Consider the following 15,750-nt stretch of genomic DNA (forward strand, 5'->3'; position numbering starts at 1 on the left):
GGTCCTATTCATTAAATCATTTTAAATGTTTTAATGAAGTATGTCCACTCAAAATCAGAAAGGTAAACTCAGAAAGAAATGACTGAGACCTTCTTGAGACAAAATGGCTTTATTTGAAGATTGTTATGTTAGATGACAAGGTTGTGAGATTTCTATTTAATTTTATTTTTTAATGGGTGATGTTTCATGATATATGAGATAAAAAGTTGTCTGACATGATACTGCTACCAGAACAATATTATTAGAATATAGCTAATGCAGAAACAACAAGTTGACGGATTTTAGGCAAGGATGGGTGAGAAAGTGAAAAATATCCTATTTAATATGCTTACACATTTTATTTTAAAACATAGGCTATTTGTTTATTAGGCCAATGACAGGCTACCATAAGACGCTCAGCTCAGTTTTATGTTATAGGAGCCAATTTATTTTGAAATGTAGGCATTTGCTCTCTCTAAAGCAAAGAAATAAGGAAAACAAAAAGGCTTCCAGGGCAGCATTTTACAATGTGTGGTATCTATAGAACACCTGTGTCAATTCTTCTGCATACTTGGCTAAAATTCATATTATCGGACTATACTTCAGACTCCTGAGTAAGAAGCTCTGGGGTTGTGGCTTCAAAATGTTCATTTTCTAGGGAGTAACCTGTTTAGAATTACCTACTCCTAATATTAAGTGCTACAAAGCCTGGTGTAAATGACAGTGGGTACAGAGGAGGAGTTATTGGCTCTCCTATAGGCTGTGGTTTCCAAATACCAAGTTGTGGACTCCAAATGTACTGGGAACTATGGATGGGCTGAGAATATGGGGTATGATGTCTGAGTGCCCAAGTACTCATCACTGATGTCACCTGAGGGTTCAGGTGATCATGTCCTTCCCAATCCTAACAGATAAGGAGCTGCAACACAAGCAAAGGGATAAATGGATGCTTTTTAATTCTGTTTGTAACCATTAGAAATTTCCAATTCACCGAACATATGGTTGATGCTCAGTATGATTTGCACTGAATGAACTGAATTCATTTTAATCTCTGATGGCCACTGACACACTTTACAAGATACTTATTCATGCTTCTGAACTCATTTTCCTCATCTCTAAAATGACATTATAATAACTTTCCTCAAGAGTCTTTCTAAGGTGAAATATGATTCTATATGTGAACTCTCTAGAAATGAAAACCCCCAAGAATTTTAAGAGTGAAAAATTAGAAATGTGTATGTTTATGGCTTCCTTTTTTTTATAGGTTCAGACAATATTTTACAAATTCAAAACAGTGTCAATTTTCTCACTGACATAATTTTATTCAATAAAGTGGGTAATCTTGATTGACGTAGTATATATTTGTTAAAATGATATCAATGTGTTTTTTAACAATGTGTTCTTTATTTTTTTAAAGATTTTATTTATTTGTTTGTTTGTTTATTTTTAAAGAGGGGAAGGGAGGGAGATAGAGAGGGAGAGAAACACCAATGTGCGGTTGCCTCTTGAGGGGCCCCTACTGGGGACCTGGCCGGCAGCCCAGGCATGTGCCTTGACTGGGAATCAAACCTGCTACTCTTTGGTTGGCACACTGGAGCTCAATCCATTGAGCCACACCAGCCAGGACATAATTTTTATAGGAATTAATCTCTTTTTTTAAGCCTAGCCTGAGAATACTAAATATTTTAACATTTTTAATGCTAAAAGCACATAATCTGTGGAATGCTAAGATACATGTACTTTTTGAATCCTGTTTATCTCTCCAAATTTAACTTCATTTATTTGTATGGTTGGTTATTCACTCAAATAATGTCAAATTCTAACCTCTTCACTGAGCTGAGAATTTAAAGATATAATTTCCTACTTGAATTCTCACTAGGGTAAATTAAATAAACCCCAAACTTATGATGCAGATATATATGAATAAATAATTTGAATATGAATCAATATGAATAAATAATAACTAAAATATTTTAATTTCCAGTGTTCCTCTCCCATATACAAATACCTTTTCTCCCCATTCTTTCTATTTGTTGAGTAATATTCCACTGTATGGATCTACTTTATTCTATTTACCAGATAAAGGGCATTGAACTTTTTCTATTTTTTAGCAATTATGAAAAAAACACTAAGAATTTGCATAGACATTTTTTGTATGAACATTAGTTACCCTTCCTTAAAGAAAAGAAGAGAAACAAGTGCTGAATCTCTCTCCTGGGGCATTTGGAAGAGTTTATTAATAGCATCTATTGCTATACTGTCTGAATTTTGATCATGTGCATTAGTTAAAATTTTAATTAAAAAATATTTTTAAGTGGCCAATAACATGCAAATACATGGTCTTTGAAGTCTCCTCTTCTTCTCCAATACTTTAACATTTCTTTTCTTTTTCTCACATACGTTCCATCATGTTTAAATGTTGAAAAAATCCTCATACCAGTTCTTCACTCTATTGGGGAACATATTCTCTGCACCTGCTCCTTCCTTTGGACCTGGCTTATTCTTACGCACCTTTTACATCTTAGCTAAGACATTACTAGCGGTAGGTAACTTCTCTTTCTTGACTGGTCAGGGCAGGTTAAGGTCCTTGGTCACATAGTTTCATTGCTGCTGCAGCATTTGCTCTGTGGCTGTGTTGAGTTACTTAGAACACTTTCCATTATAAGTGGGAAAACTCAACTCAAAAAGAAAAAAAAAAGAATTGTGTCCCCTATAATAGGAAAGTCCAAATGTTGGGCATGATTCAGGAATGGCCACATTCAGAAACAAATTTCCAGTATGACTCCGCCCTCTGTTTTGTCGCCTTCATTTTCAGATTTCACATGGCACACTTCAGGAGCTCTAGGTTCCTGTTTCTCTCAAGTTCAAATATAATGGTAATAGAACATACCTTTCTTCACTCAAAAACAACAGTAAGTCTCATTGTGACTTATTAACTATGATCAGCTTCACTTGCTCACCTCAAAATTAAGTAATGGTATCAGGGGGATGCAGTGCTGGGAAAATCCATCTGAAAATAGTACTTAGGACAGTTCTAGCAAGAACTGGAGAATTTGCATACAAACCAACAAAATGGGCAGAAATTTCATTATTCGATTTGGGCATGTGGATGCATCTATAGCTGCTCTAGGGACAGTAATAGTAGGCTTAGAAACAAAATATTGTTTAGAGAATCCACTTACTAAATAAGGTAGAAAGTCTTTAGTGACTGTAACAAGAAAATGACAAGAAACAAACAAATACAAAAAACCAAAACTATAAAACATCAAGGCTTTATATCCTAGCATGTCTTTTTGCAGAATGGATCAACAATGTTAAAGTAGGAAAGGCAAGTTGAAACACTAGAACAGAGCTCTTAATATACCTGAAGTCTGGAACACTGAGATAAAAAAAACTTTTATTGCAAAATAAAAGCAAAGCTTACTGTACATAACACATTAATTTTAGTTTAACTTAATAAACTCTTAATGGAGTTTAGTACCTGGTAGGCAACAAATAGCAAACTCAATATTTCCAGAAAAAAAATGAAGAAGCTCAATAATACAATTTTGGAGAATGCAGTTTTATAGACATTGACAACTTATTGCAAGCATGAGAAGGATAAGGAGATTCTTAGAAAAGCTTTCTCTGTTCAACCTTTATGCATATTCTTAAATTCAAACTTGGTGACTAAAGTTAATGTTTCACAGAAATTATGATAACTATAAAAATTAACATTAAACAAATGCTCAAAAATGCATTCTGTTCTTATAAAGCCTTAAGTATTTGTTAGCTACTAGTATCACCTTTATAGATTAATAAAAGATAATTTTCCTGTGACTGCTAAGCATTTATATACTGTTGCCTTTGGTAGCTGCGTGAAAACAAGGGGCCTCGAAGAAGCATATTCATGTCTCCCATAGTGAAACCATAGAGGAATTTGGTACTTACTTTCTGTGACCTTGAGAGGTGGATGTTGGCTGGAGACACTGTCCTTTCCTGTGAGAGCAGCTGTGGATAAGGACACAGTGCGTAACTGGCTGGCTGCAGGTCACAATGGACAACAAAAGCTTCAAGGCAGCCCATGAGGGACTGTGATTCAGACCAAAGCTAAGTTTTCAGGGAGAAATTGCATCTGTCTTAATAAAAGCCAGGCAGGGAAAGCAACGGGATGCTACCGCAGGGCCGCGCCTGGAGTAGCCACGCGCTGCCCATGGTTCATGGCTCCACGGGGGAGCCGCCGTGGCAGCTGTGCAAGGGCGAGTTCGCCATGTTCAAGCTCATTCCCATGTTTGAGAGTGACTTCATTCAGATAAGGAAAGGAGGAGAACCGATCAATGTGCACAATAACATACAAATAGTCATTGTGGGCATCACACACGCAGCCCCGACCTTACAATGCCTATGTCATGCTGCTGGCATGACCGAGTGTCAGATGTGCAGTTGGCACCACAAACGACCACACCCAGGAAAGGGGACTCAAGTCAGTAAAAAGGCTTGGAGCTGACCAGGCTTGCCTCTCTTGATGTTTGTAAAGTTGTCCATCTGCAGTCATGACACAAACAACTTCACTTGAAGCTTGCAACTGGCTGCTCTTTTTATCTATAATTATGCCCCAACTTCAGGTGTGAAAGGAGATCTCTTTGCACACTGGGAAGACCTAGTGTTCTTCCTGAGATTCCCATTGGAGGCTTATAGCGGTATCCATGCCATACTAGCTTGTGACATTATGGGTATACTTGTGTTGGAGGCAGAGGACGGGCAGAGCCCAGCAGTAAGTTTGTCCAGAGACTCACTGAGAGGGGCTGAATGCTTTGGGAGAACAAACGAGGGCTTTTAGGCTTCTCTCCTAGGCTGACTAGGGAAACATTGCATGTGGAGGGGCCCAGGGCAAGTGAGCCACAATGTGGGAGTCTTGCCACACTGGGGAGGTCCCAAGGGCTTCTAAATATCCAAGGCTCCTTAGATATCTGTTCCTCTAACTCCATCCTTGATGTTGTAATGCTGACAACAGCATCCTGACCCTCCATTCTGTTCTGGAACACGTACATACTACTGCGGACTTAGGCAGATTGACCTATTTTGAGATATTTTAACTATGAGAAAGCCCTTTCGTTATCTAAGCCATGAACTGATTTTTGTTTAAATCTGTGGCATTGCAGCACGCTTTCTTCACAGGCGCACAATTTGTTAATAGCTCTCAGAATGTAAAATGCAGATAGCTTTTGACCAGCAGCCTGTTTTGTAAGAATCCGTTTTGTGGAAGTGCTAAGACAATTATATAATGTAAAAGGGTGAGGATGCTCACTGGTGAATCGCACCAGCGCTCTCCCTGGGACTGGAACTGTCCAAGCAAAGCTGCAGTGTCCTCTGTGGGGGTACCATAGGGAGACTCCTGCATCCACTGGGAGACTGGACTTGATGACTCGACAGGTTCTTCTAAGGATAAGCTCTTGAAAACAGGTGACAGCCTTTTTTTAGTCTCACTAACTCCCTTCCCTACTTCCCTTTCTCCTCTCAGCACAGTCCACAAAGCTCCATGGAGAAGATGATCAAGACCAGGTCAGCATCAGAAGCTTTCCATGGTTTCTGATGTCTCTGGGGCCACCTCTCTTGCTTATGCTAGTGAAGAAGGAGTCCTATAACATGCTTCACACAAATACTCTGTGCTTAGGGAAACAGTCCTTCCTAACCCCGGCACTGGCAGAGCCTGACCAGAGGCCAGGACCTGGGTCAGCAGCAGTAATGCCCAAGGGCAGCGTGAGTGTGGTTGTAGGAGACGAGATGACCAGACCTACAATAGTGACCTTGGAACGTCCAGGAACTGGGTATTTCTTCTTAGCCTGGTGTAGCAAAGACAATATGAATGAATAGAATGGAGGCCAAAGAGTCTCTGAAAACCCGACTGAAGTCCTTAGGAAGAGAAAGGAAAATGAGAAAAGTCTCCCCAGAATTCCTTCCCATTCTAGAAGGCGATGGGAGGACAAGTTAATCCTAAAACCTTATGGAACTACTCAGGGAGACCAAAAGGTGAAGGACCAGAGCAGCCCAAGGCGCCAAGAACATGGCTCCTCCCCTCAGGGATACAGTGACCTCAGTGTCACCCAAAAGGGGTCTAGGTTTCTAGATATCTAAAAAATTGAGGAAGGGCTGATGTGGAAGTAGTTTGGGGGGGTGCCATTATCCGGAGATCTGTTTCCCTGTACTTCCCCAATTCTGTAGCTCTCCTGAGTCTAGGAGGAAACACTCTAAACGTTCATGGAACACAGATATTAACTAGAAAGTGTATCAATGTTATGATACACTGACCCCTTTCAAGACAGGAAAATATAACTTTTCTGAGGTGGGTCAATACCTTCATTTTTGAAACACATAAATGGCTGCCATTTTGCTTTAAAAACTAAAGAATTTAGTGATTGGACTGATATGGCCTCAAATAAATCCCAGTCTTGTCTCCCTTCTCCTTTTCTAAGTTGAGGTGGACATGTGATTCCTGGTATATACTTGGGTTCTTTGGACAAGAAAATCAAGATCCCCAAAAGAGTTTGGAGCTGTCACTGTGCATCAAACTGCCAATATGTTGAGCTTGCCAGTCTGTGAGAGGTGACTATGTCTGAAGTATTACACACCGTGCTTCTGCAATTTATGTCCAGAGATTTCAGTGGGTGGAATGGTCCTTTTGTCTAGAGTACCTGCATTTAGCAAAATGTTGTTTGTCTGGAATAACTGTGTGTTTGAAGGAGTGAATCTGTCTTAGTTATTAGTACATATAAAGTGGTACATCTGTTTGGTATACATTGGTGCTGGCCGTACTATTGAATTTATCACTACTTAGCACATTTTAAAAAGTTTCCATTATGGTCTGTTCTTCTAGCTGGTTACCTAACCCAATGTAAATGTGGTGGGTCTTGCTGGGGTACAGTTTCTCAGTGCTCCAGCGTGATCCCTGGAACTGATGTTCAGGCCCTCAGAAGCATCCCAGCTGAATGAAACAGGGAGTCCATCACTATCTGTCACAATTCTGAGTCACACGCTCGGTAATCCCATAAAGGAAGAGAGCTGTTAATTTTGCCCGTCAGGGTCTCATATTCTAGACTCTCATCCTCTCATTACACCTTTGCTCAAGACTAATGGCTTCTACACACTGTCATTCCAATAGCTCCCTCCTGCCTTTTACTACAAATAGTGAGGGCTTCTATGAGCCCAAAGAATGGGCTCACCCAAAGAGAGTATGGACACCAGCATTAGGCAATTTGGATTTTTCCCCCAGGTTTTCCCATTCAAAGGCTGTCTGACCTTGAAAGTAGCCTTTAACCTCTTTGAACTTTAAGGATAATAATAATAATAATAGTAATAATAATAACACCTAATCAGCTGGGTGTTGTAAAGTTTCAATTAGTTTCAAGTTCAATTCAGTTAGTCACAATGCACATTTTCTGAAAAAAAAAAAATTATAGCTATTTTCTTAGTCATATGCTTCTAAGTTGCTGTTTTGTATTACTTTTATGTAATCAATAGAAGCTTTATGTTGCCAGTCATTGGCTAGACAGCTGCAGCAGGCGGAATGGTAAGATGATTCCCAAAGGTGCCTGCTTCTGGAATGGACATGCCTCGAATATTTTTATAGTAATATGCACTGTTTTCTATATTAATTATATATAATAAATTATTATAAAATACAATTATTTCGGTCTGGGTGAACATGCCTTGAATAGCATTCTTCCCTTGTGTGTGAGTGGGATTTATGAATAGGATGGGAGTTTTATGATTTTGTAACCATATACGGCAAAAGAGATTTTGCAGATATAATTAAGCTCCTCAAACAGCTGACTGATTTAAGCAAAAGGAAGACTGTCCTGGAAAGGCATGAGAACCAACCAACCAGAGGAGTTCTTTAAAATAACTTTTCAGAAGTCAAAGAGATTAGAAGTCAGAGAGATATTCTGCTGTCCTGAAAGGAAGTGAACGGCTCTGCTTTGGAGAGAGCCACATGGCAGGAAGTGGCAGGCTGCCTTTAGATGCTGAACGCCTCAGTCCTACTGATGCGGGGAACTAAATTCTGCCAAAATTTAGCTAGCTTAAAATAAACTCTGAGCCTTAGATGAAATTGGCCAATTTCCCTGGCCACTACCCTGATTTCAGCCCAATGTGACTTAGAGCAGAGGATCCAGCTAATCTATATCCAGATACTAGACCCATGAAAACTGTGAGCTTCTGATAAATATTGTTTTAAGTCATTAAGTTTGTGGTCATTTGTTATGCAATGATACAAAATTAATACAAAAGATTATATGAAAACCCTATTGAACTAAATTTTATTTCTGTGTAGAGATAAAGTTATTTTACTACAAATAATACCCAAATATATTGATTTCAATTGGAGAAGGAAGTAAAAAGAGTAACTGTCCTATATATAATAAGATAGGCCCAACATTGATTATATTTCCTGAAATAATGATTAAGATTCAATTAGCCACTTCAATATTTGTAAGTTGCCCTTTCAAAAAGAGAATCACTTTGTTATGCAATGTCACATCCAAAGATAGTTTCTATGATTTTACAGGGTCAAATATACATTAAGAACTGATTTGCAGCTGTTACGATGAAGAGAAATTTACAAAGCATTTAGCTATTTTGCTACTGCTTTATTGTTTAGGATATCATGGGGAAAGGGATATAAAATGAGAGTATTTTCATTCTGTTTATGATCCTCTTCTTATATGGATGAGAGAACTTATCAGCATGTCTATTCTTATAGTTAAATCTTAGAGGCCTTACCGAAAATCGAACAGCAATAAAAGCAGATGGTAGTTTTACTTGAGAAATGTTTATCTTAGCTCTGCTTCTCAGGTTGTGTAGACATATATGGATATAAAATAATCTGCAACAGTACTGAATTGTCTCACTTCATTTAATGGGCGGCACTCCTGAAAAAAAAATGACTGTGTACACAATTAACATCATGGTTTGCACCCATTTATAATTTCTCATTGTGGTCACATTTTTATTTAAATGTCAGAGAAATATAAATCACCAGGAAATATTTGTATCATCACTTTAGGCCTATAAGAGTGAGCATCCAGAGGAGAGAAAACTTGAAAAAATGTTAGGAAGTAGTAGCAGAGGAAGAATTGTGGGATGGAGGAAAATGTGGATTTGAATCTTGCTTTGTGAAAAACGCCATAGGTTTATGCAGATAGGATTTTCAAATATTCTTATTATCAGTGAATCTGGGACCACAGAGATGTCATCTAGGCTAGTCACCTTGGGCAAATCTCAGTACTGGGGATAATTTTAAGAAATAAAATGAAAGCCTGTTACTGGAGATACAGCTTGACTTGCTGAGGACAGATTTCTTTCAACGTGAAGCGGCTACTCCATTGCACAGTGCTGAAGAGGGCCAGGTGCCTGCTGCAGAGCTGTCAAGTCATAGGCAGATGTAGGCTATCCCCACAAACCCAGAAAAATGAAACTTTGAGTCGCACAGCAGCAAAGTTTCTAGCCACAGCAGAATTTATTTCACCAGTGGAGAGAATGTAGCTAATGAAACTGAGATATCTCCCCATCACGGCTGTTAGGTCTGGTTTCTCGAGTCTTCACCTCCAAAATAAAGCAGAAACCGCAGACAAATCTAACTGGCCCCATTGTCAGTGCTCTGAATTCATTTACTTCCCATGGTACCAAGTAAACAATGAAAATATAAATAAAAATTCTATTTTGTGTGTAAATGTGGAAAAATTAAGTGTTGATAAAATTGTTGCAAATCTTTTAGACAGATAAATATTATATTTGATTATGGAGTCTTTAAAAAAACTATTATTTGAAAAGTCTTGGTCTGTACCATCTGGTCTCTGGTGAGTCCCCCAGGAAGGAGTTAGCCCCACCCAGAAGGTCCCTAGGTCCCTGGGCAACATGGCCAGCATCATCTTCAGTTTAAAACTGTATGGTTACAAAGTTCTAAACTCTGCCTTGAAAGGAGGGGAACAGGGACATGATTTATGCCAGAGGCAATCAACAAATGTCCGCTAAAAAGAATTAAATTTGAATTCTTATTTAACTCGATTTGCTGCAAATCTAGATTATACTTTCTTTGCCATGGTAATAGTGACCAAAAATAATCAATCTTATTTTACAAGAAAAAGCATTTAAATCACATAAAAATATAGTTAAAACATAGCAAGGAAAATCAATTGAGTATTTAATCAACTCCAGGATTTAAAATTAAATAACATACCACCCCAAGTAAGGAAACGAAAGGAAGAAAAAATTATAGTTGAGACAAAACTTAGATGAGACTTTTAATAAAAACAATACCAAAACTGACTAAAATACCAAGATTGACTCAAATAGCAAAATCGATTTAAAATTATGGAAATAACCAGAAATGTTAAAAAATTATCCAGTCTAAATAAAAAGAGATAGCCAACACCATTCTGCAGGTAGGATCATTAAAACCTTCAAGTAGTAGATTATTTCAAGACATTTCCCTTTGAAAGAGAAAACAATATAATTATAGATATAAACTCCTACAATGAAACAAAATTCCTAAAATGTAGCATCACAGTACCGAACATTTATTTGCATTTGGTACGTAAATACCATTATCCATGCATATTGGTTTCAGATGGTGTTTGCTGGGAGATGGATTTTTTTTTTCTTTTTTACATTATGATTGGGAAGAATTCAGGTATTTGTATTAACAAGGTGCCCTGTGCAATTGCTGGACCCTGCCCTGGGGTACCTAGTCTAGGTTCCTAGACTGAGATCTTCTGGGAGAAATCATAATAATATGCCGCTTTTTGAGAGCATAATTTTCTGGGAACCACTAGTAGGGTCTTTAATCCTGACCATTTAATTCTGGACTCAAAAATCTTCACGCCTCACACCACTCTTCTTTTGAACCTCATGCTTCTTCTGGTCTGCAGGCATTCTCAACAGTTCTTTCTGCTCACACAGATAATTCCTGGTCCCTTTCTCACAACTCTCAGCACTCAGGAATCCACTCTGGTTTCTAGTCCGCCCACCTAGTTGTCATTTACAGATTCTGCTTCAAGATACCCTGTATTTCTGAGGAAAGTGAGAGTCTGTGGAGCCTCTATCAAAGGCCTAAAAGTGTGGCAGTAGCCATCAAAACTCTCACGTTTTCCAAACAGCTAATTATTTCTACCCCTGCCCCTAATGTTTTTCCTTCTGGACAAGTTTGAAAATAAAACTCATGTGTATCTGCCTCCCTTGATCTACCTAAATCTCCCCTTTCCTCCCACAATCAAGTGGAACCAGAAATCTTATAGCTTTCCCCAAATCCTGTCGGTCAGAGGAGGGCCTCCTCCCCACTTAAGTAATATTCTATATTCACGGTAGCCAGAGCTACATTATTTTATGCTGAAAGATTGAAAAATGGATTTCGAATTTTTTTTTTTCTGGACTACTCTCTGCTTTCACAAATATGGCCTTGTTGAAGAGGTCATGGAAGTCAGCTTCAAGACTCAAGTGGACCAATGTCCCCTTCTAGGAAATCAGTAAAGATTTGAGGACACAAAGATTTTATCTGAAGATTAAGTTATAAAATGCTGACCAAATCCTTAGCACCGTGCTCACCATATAGTGATCACTCAGTGCGTGTTGTCTGCTATGATAGTTGTGGTAATTCCCTAGACATAAAGGGGGAAACTCCCAATCATTTGTTTTTAAAAAAATCCATTTCTCTGTTGAGAGAATGCCTTTAAATGTTATTCTGGATCTCAGCTTTCACAGAAAGGTTATGTGCAGTCTTCTCTCTCAGATCTTCCTTTTCTCTTCTCTATGAAATCTCTGTGGATTCCTACAAGTCCCTGTGCATATTTCTCCTGCACACTCCCTGGGTCCTCTCCCTTCACCATGCCCTGCATTCCTCCCTCGCCCCCTCATTTCCCCTACATATTCCCTCTGCATAGTCTCACTGTTATTTCTCCAGCATACTTTTCCTCTTTGTAAACACTCTCCTAACCTGAACCATCAGAAGCAATTAAATCCCTCTGCATGCTGTCGGGTGATTTCTTCCCTCTCCTTCACTCAGTTCTAACTTTATCTGTAAGAGTTAAACCTTTTTCCTAATAAGCTTCCATTGGTTAGCTCCTTTTTTATTCCTAGTGTGCTTTCTGCCCCCTTTCATGAGAATGTATTTTAGTTTTTAACCTAAAATAATCTCATGGTTTTTCCATCTGCTTTTTCTATCGTGTCTGGTAGCAATATGATTCCTATACACAAGGACCCTAAGGAATTCTGAGTGACATATTTCTACTATTTTTTTTTATTACCTTTGAATTTGAAAGTATTCTTCTTAGCCATGGCAAAAACCAGGGGCTGAGTATTCCCCAGGCTCCCCTGGTTACCACTGAAGAGGCTTTTCTTTTTCATTTTAGATGATCCCAAAGTGCTTACTTTTAGAACTCAGTGTTTACTAAAGCCATAAACAATGGGAGATAAAAATAAGAGTTTCTTCAAGAAGATCAGGGCAATCCAAATAAATAATTTCTGCCAAATTAGCCTCCTGCCATTCCTGTTACCTTTAAAGCAAAACTGAATACCACCATCAGAAAAAAGCTGCCTATTATGAGATGAAACTTTCTTTATTCAAAGAATAAATACTCACCCTGACAAAGTTTTCCTATAGGACAGAGGCGTTTAACGTGCTCCTAACACAAAAATGGCAGTGCTCTCTGGAGGTTGGCATCACTGTGTATCGGAGATGGGTGAAACCACAGGAAAAACAATGCACATTGTCCCAGAGTATAAATTTGTTCTATACTAAGTTATTTAAAACATCTCTATAAAGACAATAAATTAAACTACATTATCATAGAGTCAATAAAAATATAGACCCAAAGATTTCAAGGTAAAATATGAAAGAAGTAAATGAATTTTCCCTACCTTTGAGAGACACTGGACCTCACTCTAAGGTCACTCAAAGGTTTCTGTTCTTTTCCCCACCCTGTTAATTAAAGTGTTAAGTTTACTTAGTTGAGAGTTTTTAGGAATCAATGAATTTAAGAATATTCATAAGAAGAAGGCTGAATATCCAAAAGATTTAGAATAAACTTCATAAGTCAGAGAAAATTGAAACCTCCTTTTTCTCTACTTGTTCTTACAGTTCTTTCACATTATTTCTTTCTAGAATATTGCTTCACAGGCCATATATTTGTAAAATGGGTTTTATATAACTTCCTTCAATACTAATAACTTGAAGATATTGCTGTTTAATTCTAGAAGAATGTTTCCTTTTGGTCATTTGTAGTTGCGAGTTGTACTTGGTTATACACTACCACACCAAAAAAAATATTTTGTATTATGTATAACCTAGTTATTTTAGAATTTTGAAATTATTCATGGTTTATTTAGCATTTCAAATAATAAGAAAAGTGTCCAAGAAGATAACACCAAAGACCTTTTCTCATGTCATTTTGCGAGTTGTCATGATGGCCTTGCACCAGGGCCCTCGCATAGAAGGATGGATCACACTTCCCATCTTTCTTCTCTAAGAGAAGCACGTCAGGCAACGCCGGATGTTCTCGTCATGGTGGCTGTGTGATCAATAGAATCTTTCTAAAGTCTGAAGCTCCTTTACGCTCGCTATTCTTTTACCACATGCAGCAGTCCAACGCTCATGACAACCGTGGCTGGGGATGGGAATGGATCAAGTTGCTTGCTGGCTATAATTTGTTGTAATGTGGCAAATTTGTACAAAAATAATTGAAATAAAATTTGACTGATGAAAATAAACCTGCTGATATTAGTAACATTAAAGGTGACTATGGCTATGGCTTAAATATGTGTTTGTGGTACCTGGTCCCAGCAAGTTTAGAAGTTATTGTAATGGACAGTGTATGCCTTTGTTACCATAGGTAGTTAAGTAGTTATTAGTCAGAAAAGTAGCAAAGGGAATTTGACATTGAGCTTAATAAACTGGGGAGCATGAGCCTGTTTGCCTCACCAGGAAGCTACAGCTTCACATTGCAGGGGATCATAACATTGTTTCACCAAGGGGGTTAACGCTATTTCTCTCTCCCCTCTGATACCAAATTGTTGGGGGACACAGGAGGAGGTGGTTGACCATAGGGGCCTGTCAATCTAACTAAGGGTTGGACCTACCAAAAGACTGCAAAAATTTGGGAAGTTGATTGGTTATTTTGCAAAAGCACCTGATCCATCCCAAACCCAGGCTAATATAATCCCTGGGGAACAAAGAAGCATTTTCTCTGCCTTTCTCTCTCTGCTCTCTCTCTTTCTCTCGATGACCCACACTTGCCCATGCATACATATGTTCTCTCTCACCCAGCAGCACATGACCATTTGGGTCTAACAGATACTGGGGCCCTCTGAAGGCCATGCGGGCTCCAAAGGACTAAGCTTATGAAACAGAAACTCTGGACACTGGCTTTTGCTTTGGTCTTGTTGAAGCCATGGTTGGACTTTTTCCATAACAGATCAGAGGGAGGTGAAAATTGGAAACCCAGGGACAGATTTTGACCCAAATAAATCCTCTTGCCACACCACAGTCCTCTGTGCACAGGTCCTTGAAATGTTTTCCTCATGATCTGTGGAAGGGCCTGACTTTCACCAACAATGACTTCAGCTAACAAAGTTGCCGGTGGCAGACAGGGTTAAAAAAATTTAGGTTAAATTTATAAATCAAAAAATTATAATTTGGCATTCTCTGATATAGTCATGTATGTTCTAGATGCACATACAAGGCGACTTTCTTGGTTTTGGCAAGGTAGGGAAACAGCATGAGAGTTAGAAAGGTATAACATGATAAAAAACATACTTGGTGTTTGTCCCTGGTTCCTGGCATGAACTTCAAAAGCCCTAGGAATTGCCTGAGTGAAAAGTTTCTTTGTTATGCCAATGAAGTGACTAATGCTGGGTTCTTGGATAGTTTCTGATGGGAGCTGATCACCAGAAAGACCAAGCATGTGATTAGAGGGTTGAGGCTTTCAGCTGCCAGACCTCCGGGGAAGTAACAAGGGCTGGAGGTTGAGCTCAATCATGTGGCCAATGATTATGCTTTTATAATGAAATCACAATAAAAACCGATACTAAATTTAGTAGAACTTTGCCTGTTTGGAAAAGCACAGATGTGCCAGGAGGGTGACGTGCTCTGACCCCAAGGGGAGCTGGCAAAAAAATTCTGTATTTGAAACCCTCCCAGACCCCACCTTATGTTTATCCTTTATGAAAAAAGTGTAATCTTAAGTATAGCATGTTTAGTGAGTTCTGTGAGTTGTCCTAGTGAATTATTAAAACTGTGGGAATTGTTAGAACATTGAAATTTGTAGCTAGTTGGTCAGATACTACTTCTGGGTAGGTTATAAGCATCCAAATTATATTTTACTACCCTGATTTGATATTGCACCAGTTGGGGCAGAGGCAAAATAGATGAGAAGGGATCTTGGTACTCTAATAATTGTCATTTTAGTACAGATTTATAGAGATAATGTCTTTGAATATAAATAGATATTTTTGACCTTTATTTTCTGAGAAAGCCACTTCCCAGTATAGTTAAGAGGGACTTTTGAAAGTCCTTCCCAATGTGAGGTGAGGGCAACTTGGTGACTTACATTTTTCTGAAAGCTGACAAATAAAGGCTGCAGTGAAGCAAGTTGTGTTGTTGGGATGGAACTTGAAAGGGATCACTTGTGAGTAGAAATAAAGCCTGAGGGATTAAACAAGACCTGTGTTCTGAGATCAGTCAGACATAGAGTAACTTTGAACAAGAAGCAATGTTTTTAAAGGATCATTCCAGCTGCTGTGTTG

The sequence above is a fragment of the Pteronotus mesoamericanus genome, unplaced genomic scaffold, assembly GCF_021234165.1.
Source record: "Pteronotus mesoamericanus isolate MK-2021 breed Mesoamerican mustached bat unplaced genomic scaffold, CSHL_Meso_final scaffold_45, whole genome shotgun sequence".
Taxonomy (NCBI): Eukaryota; Metazoa; Chordata; class Mammalia; order Chiroptera; family Mormoopidae; genus Pteronotus; species Pteronotus mesoamericanus.